Source organism: Myotis davidii, unplaced genomic scaffold (assembly GCF_000327345.1).
Source record: "Myotis davidii unplaced genomic scaffold, ASM32734v1 scaffold290, whole genome shotgun sequence".
Taxonomy (NCBI): domain Eukaryota; kingdom Metazoa; phylum Chordata; class Mammalia; order Chiroptera; family Vespertilionidae; genus Myotis; species Myotis davidii.
In genome coordinates, this window is record NW_006285049.1 from 6,643,897 (window position 1) to 6,650,842 (window position 6,946).

Sequence of the window (6,946 nt, forward strand, 5' to 3'; positions counted from 1 at the left end):
GTTTCACCTTAAAAGCCTTCAAACTCCTCTTCATCATCTGATATTAAAAGTTCATCAACGACATCTTGGTGCCATGATAGGGATGATAGGGGTTTGACTGGTCGACATTTTCTATGCTGTACTGTACAATGGGGCAGTATTGTGGTTGGCTGTTGGCTGTATACAAAGCCTGATTTGATTGGTCCCTGCTCCCTGTTTGCCCGCCCTGTCACTATAGCAGTCTGGTCCACCCTTGCATCAGCATCTCCCTGGGACCTCACTAGTGCGCAAGTGCGAGCTCTTCAACATTCTAACAGGCACCATGATAGCGCAAAATCGCGAATCTTCAATGCATATGTAAAGAAATATACGGTAACCCGAATTTACCACACTCGCAAAATCGCATAACAGCCGAGCATACACCCAGCAGCGCTGCGGATGCCTGAACGGTATGTGGAATGAAGTGGGCGGGCATCGGGAGGCCACTATGGCACGGGGCAAGCACTATGGGCAGTCTATCTGAAGTGTACCTGGCGTATAAGACGACCCCCCACTTGGAGGCATATTTTTCAGGGCCAAAAAATCGTCTTATATGCCGGCAAATACGGTAAGTACTGGATTATTGATTTGCAAATAGGCTAGTTCCCTTATGTAGACAATATATGCAAAGCTGAAATATAATTTTTATTTTTTTAATTGCTGTATATAAATAACTACACCTCACTTGTCTAAAAGACATTTATCCAACAACCTCTCATCTTAGGAAATAAAGGGGGGAAGCTGTGGTAAACCAAATGAGAAATTATAATGTTTTTATACTAATGCTCATGAACTTTATCCAGAAGGCAGCCCTTTGAATTTTTAGTCAGTCCCTATTTTCCTGGCCTATAGCTGCATAGGAGCAACAGATTAGAAAGGAAGGCAAAGCAGATGTCTTGGTAGTGGACAGCTGTATCATGAGGGAAGTGATGGAAAAAAATGTAAAAGCAGGTAGAAGACCTTAAAAATGTTAAGCATCTGAGTACATCTATTATAAATGACAAACAAATCTACACATAGGAATGATGGAATATCTTTTATATGATAATAAGATGTTTAGATAAGTAATTAAAAGTCATTAAAGACCTTTAAGTGTTTAATCTCAGATTTACATGTTAGTTTTAATCAGCCAGACAAAAAATATTTAGCAAGAACCTCACTTCTTGGATTAGCTGGGGTCACAGAAGTCAACAAGTTATGTTCCCTGTCCTCATGGAGTTCGCAATGTGGAGAAGAAATTATATAAGAAGTCAAAAGTTCTAGGTCAGGCAGAGGAATGACTAAAATACAAAAAATATTAATGGAATGAAAGCGATAAGACTCAGATGTGGAATGTGGATGTGGAAGGTGACAGAAAGCCAAGATTCTCCCATGTGGACAGTAGATTTTGATGTTGGTAACCAGGATATGAAATCAAGAGGAAAAATATATTTAGGGGAAAGGATGAGTTCACGTTTGAGGTGCTTGTGTCATAGCCAGAAATACTGTTTGGAAATTCTGAAGAAAATTATTTGACATTATCATTGTGAGGCTTAATTTTATGTGTGAACTTGACTGGGCTAAGGGATGCCCAGATTGCTGGTAAAACATTATTTCTGAGGGTGTCTGTGAAGATGCTTCTGGAAGAGATGAGCATTTGAATCACTAGACTGAGTAAAGAAGGTTCACCCTCACTAATGTGAGTGGGCATCCTCCAATCCTCAGGGGCCTGAATAGAACAGAAGGCACAGGAAGGGCAAACTCTCTCTCTCTCTCTCTCTCTCTCTCCCTGGAACATACATCCCCTCCTGTCCTCAGAAATGGAAAGCTTCTGGTTTGCAGGTTTTTTGACTCCGAGACTTAAAACCAGTGGCCCCCATGTTTTCAGGCCTTTGATGTCAGACTGGCTTTTCTGGTTCTCCAAATTGCAGGTGGTATATCATAGCATATCTCAGCCTCCATAATCATGTGAGCCACTTCCCATAATAAATCTCTTCATATATATTTCTGTTGGTTCTGTTTCTCTGGAGAACCCTGACTAATACAGCTATGTATATGTGATGATAAAAGCTGTAGGTGAAGATGAGAATGCTCTACATAGAGCAAGAAGATAAAGTACAGGAATTTATGAAACATTTACATTTAAAATATAAATACAAAATATGAATAGATGAAGAGGAGCATAGATGAGCCTGACTCTTTTAATAGTAAAACAATAGTTTTTTCTGAAAACTCTGAAGTTGACTTCCATTTATATCTCATTAGCTAAAACTGTCAAATGACCACTCTTGGCATTAATGGAGCCTGAAAAATCAAAATTGTTTGATGTGACGCACATTGATGTTCCAAGTAAAATTGGCGTTAGTGAAAAAAAAGAGGTAATAGATTTTGTGTAGGTAATAAGAGCATTTATTATAATCTCATATGGTCCTGGAAGTTACCCAAGGAGGTTTTACAAAAACATCAACACCATAGCAAATTTTTAAAAAGCACTAGAAATAAACCAAAAGAGAAATAAGAATAGGTTATAAAACAGAGATGGAAGTGGAGTTTATTCACAAAATTGGCCCTAAACTATCTAGCAGTCAATTCAAAGAGGAAAACACTTTAAGGAAAACTCAGTGTCCTTGAAAAAGGGTTTGTTGTTTGGTTGGTTGGTTGTTTGGAGGAGCACTCCAAAAGGCATAATAAAAAGAGCTAGGGTGGGTGGGCAACCACCAGAGAGAATGATTTATTGGGGAATAAGTACAAAACAGTAGAATGACAGCAATACATTAAAAGATTGGATAGAGTGTGTTGATGGAGGAGGGAGACTGTGATTTGCAATTATGAGAGTGATTGAGGATGACAGAGAGTAGAAGCCTTTAGGATTAATTGGCTTGGAGGTTCAAAATGGCCCCAAGCTAAAACCTCAAATGGTGTCAGAGCTGATGAAGCTAATGTCTATGCCTCTGTCAAGAATCTTTAGCCTTTGCCGGCATTCTAAATAGAGCAGTGCATGGTATGTGCTGGGAGCTCCTGAAGAGAGATCCAGCGAGAGGAGAGTGACATTGTCCCCAAAGTGTTCTCTCGCCGAGAGTGACAGAGAGGGAAGGAGGCAGGAAGACATGTCAGTTCTAGGAAGGTCATCTCCCTGTGTGGTTTGGGGCCCAATGTGACTTGAAGGCTACAGTTTCCACTTCAGGAAACTTTAAACTCTGTCCAGTATGCAAGTAGTACCTACATCTCTAAAGCTGTCTCTCCCCAAACAAGAGTGAGTAGGTACTTGGCACCACTCCATATGTGGTGAGAAGTATTGTTGCATCTAAGACATGATTATCTTTTTTATTCATTTACCTGTGGTGTTTGTGTGTGTTTTTTTAAAAAATATATTTTTATTGATTTCAGAGAGGAAGGGAGAGGGAGAGAGAGATAGAAACATCAACGATGAGAGAGAATCATTGATCGACTGCCTCCCACACCCCGCACTGGGGATTGAGCCCACAACCTGAGCATGTGCCCTGACCTGGAATCCAACCATGACCTTCTGGTTCATAGGTTAACGTTCAACCACTGAGCCATGCCACAGGGCTTGTGTGTTTTTGGGGGGTTTTTTGGTTTTGTTTTTTTGTGTTTTTAATGTCAACAAAAGATTCTAAACGAGTAAGTGCTTTGTTTTAAAAATTCCTAGGATCTATTATAATGCTAGATAAATAATAATAAATAAACATGGCTTAATAAATAAACATTTAGTTCTTTGTAGTTTTTGTATCCTTTACTTGCTTTTCATAGAATTTAAAAAAACAGTATCATAGTAAATTCTTATGAAGCCAAAAAATAGCTTATTATAGAAATTATTAAATTTTTTAAAGCCTAGTAGGAAAGTTGTTTCCAAAGCTAAGGAATTTGGAATGTCAGGTTTTCTTATTGCAAACAAATAAAATTTAAAAATAATAAGTTCACATTCTGAATATATTCTGACATTAGAATTTTAGAAAGCAAATAATGATGCTGTAAACATACCATGGCTCTAGTAGTGTAAGTACAAGGAGATGTTAGAAATTCTTCATTGAAGTATCTGTACTCTCAGTGAGTTCTTCCTGAATGTTCCCACTAGTCACACTATTGTCCATTAATATCTAAAGTCCATTTCCTTTTCTAAAGATTTCTCACAAATCTGGCAATTACATATAAAAGGCTATGTTAAATATGTAAATCACTCTTTTAAGACTTTAGCTCAATAATGTAGTGGTTTCTCAAAAAATTAAACATAGAATTGTCACCAGCAATTCCACTTCTGGGGATATACCAAAAATAATTGACAGCTGAGACTCAACAGATATTTGTACATTTATGTTCATAGAAATATTATAAATAGCCAAAAGGAGAAGACAATCCAAGTATCCATTGATGGATAAATGGATAACAAAAAATGACACACACAATGGAATATTATCAGCCTTAGAATGGGAGGAAATTCTGAAACATGCTTCAACATGGATGTACTTCAACATATGTTAAGTGAAACATATGTGTGATTCCACTTACACAAAGCACCTAGAGTAATCAGATTCATGGAGACAGAAAGTAGAATTGTGGTTGCCAGAGGCTGTAAGACAGGAGGAAACGGGAGTTATTATTTAATGGGTACAGAGTTTCAGTTTGGGAAGATGAAAAAAGTTTTGGATATGGATGGTGGTAATGGTTGCACAACAATGTGAATGTACTTGATGCATATAAAAATGGTTAAAATGGCACATTTTGTGTTATGCATATTTTACTATAATCAATCAATCAAACACCAAAAGACTTTAGCTCATGTAAAGATATAAATAGTTACAAAACCAAAGAAAAAGCATCATCATCTATAATAATAAAAGCATAATATACTAATTAGACCGGATAGCCAAATGACCTTCTGAACGACCTTACGGATGAAGCCTGGGCTGTGAGGGCCGAGCTCCTTGCACGAATTTCATGCATCAGGCCTCTAGTGTTAATAATAATGATGCAATTAAAACAATAAATAAAAATGACCATAGCTTTGTGCCACTAAAACTTAATAGCAGAGAGTAATCTATTACAACATACAACCACCTGGAAAAAACTCAATTGTTACAGAAAGAACTTCATTTTAAATATCTGTATTAGATTAGCCAAGATAAGAGGAAACTGTGTTTTATTTAGTAGAAGTGAGGGATTTATTACAGAAATTTAGAATCATATAGTTGCATCCAAAAATAATGACAAATGTTGAAATATCAATTCTCATCAAATTGATCTATAGATGCTCTCCAATCCCAATCAAAATCTCAGAAGATTTAATTTCTGACAATGATGCAAAGGCAATTCAATGGAGAAAGGTTAGACTTTTCAATAAACTGCTTGAACAATTTGATCCAAGTGCAAAATATAAACTCAATTCATACCTGATACTTTATATTAAAACTAGAGGCCCGATGCACAAAAATTCATGCAAGAGTAGGCCTTCCTTCCCCCAGCTGCCAGCACTGGCTTCCCTCTGGCACCCAGGACCCGGGCTGGCTTCCCTCAGGCCACCCACAGGCACCCGGGACCCAGGCTGGCTTCCCTCCAACCCCGGCTTTGACAGGAAGGATGTCTGGACTGACGTCCGGTCTAATTAGCATATTACCCTTTTATTATTATAGATTTGCTCAAAAGGAATCATAGACCTAATGTAAAGCTTTGAAACATTAGAAGAACTCACAGGAGAAATCTTTGTGCTATTGGGTTAGGTAAAGAGTTCTTAGATATGAAATCAAAATCATAAAATGGAAAAAAAAACCTTAAATGGAAAAATTGATACAATGACTTCACAAAATTAAAATATTTTCCTATTTCAAAAGTCCCAGAGAAAATGAAATGGCAAGCAAAAGACTGGAAGAAAATATTTGCAAATAATATATCTTTAAACGGAATACAAAGAAACCTCTTTAAATTCAATAATTAGATACACTGGCATATTATTCAGCCATAAAAAGGGATGCAATTTTGATATATGATACAACATGGATGAACTTTGAAACATTATGATTAGGGAAATAAGTCAGACACAGTAGGCCAAATATTGTGTAATTCCACTTATATGAGGTACATAGAATAGAAAAATTAATGGAGACACAAATTAGAATATAGGTTACCAGGGAATGGGGGGGAATAAAGATGAGGGCAATATTAGTGTTTGATGGGTACAGAGTTTTTGTTGGGAATGATGAAAAGTTTTGGGTATCAATAGTGATAATGCTTACACAACATTGTAAATATATTTAACTAGAGGCCCAATGCACGAAATTTGTGCACGTGTGGGACCCTGCCCCTCAGCCCCCCAATATTTATGTATTTATGTATATGTGTGTATGTATGCATATTTTGTTTTTGTTTTTTTGTCAATCCTCATCTGAGGACATTTTCATTGATTTTTAGAGTAGAAGGGAAGGCGAGAGACAGAGAGAGAAACATGGATGTGAGAAAGACACATCAATCGGCTGCCTCCTACACGTGCCCGACTGGATTGGGTGAAACAGCACCGCTGCTGACAAGACCGACTGCTGGCGGCCCGCTGGGGCTCAGGCATTGAGCGTTTGGCGATTTTCTGTTTCTGCTTCCACTTTTGGTAGAGGTCCCAGTTGTAGGAGCTGCTGATGTAGCAACCACTTCCTTGACCTTCTTCTTGTCCTCCTGTCCTAACTGTCTCACAAACTGCTTCTTCTTCCAGGAGCTGTTCCGGTCCCTGGTCAGGTTCTGGGCCTCGTCCCCCATCAAGTCCAGGACAGCGCCGACCACCTGCTGCTCAAAGGCGCCCCTGTCCCCACCAATACTCAGGCCCCGTTCACTGTCCAAGTCCTTTGGGCCAATAGGGGACATAGGAATCCTGGTCCAGTGTCTGGGCCTCCTCCCCGCTCAGGTCCTGGCTGCTGCTGTTTGGGCCGACCTCTGTGAAGATCTCCTC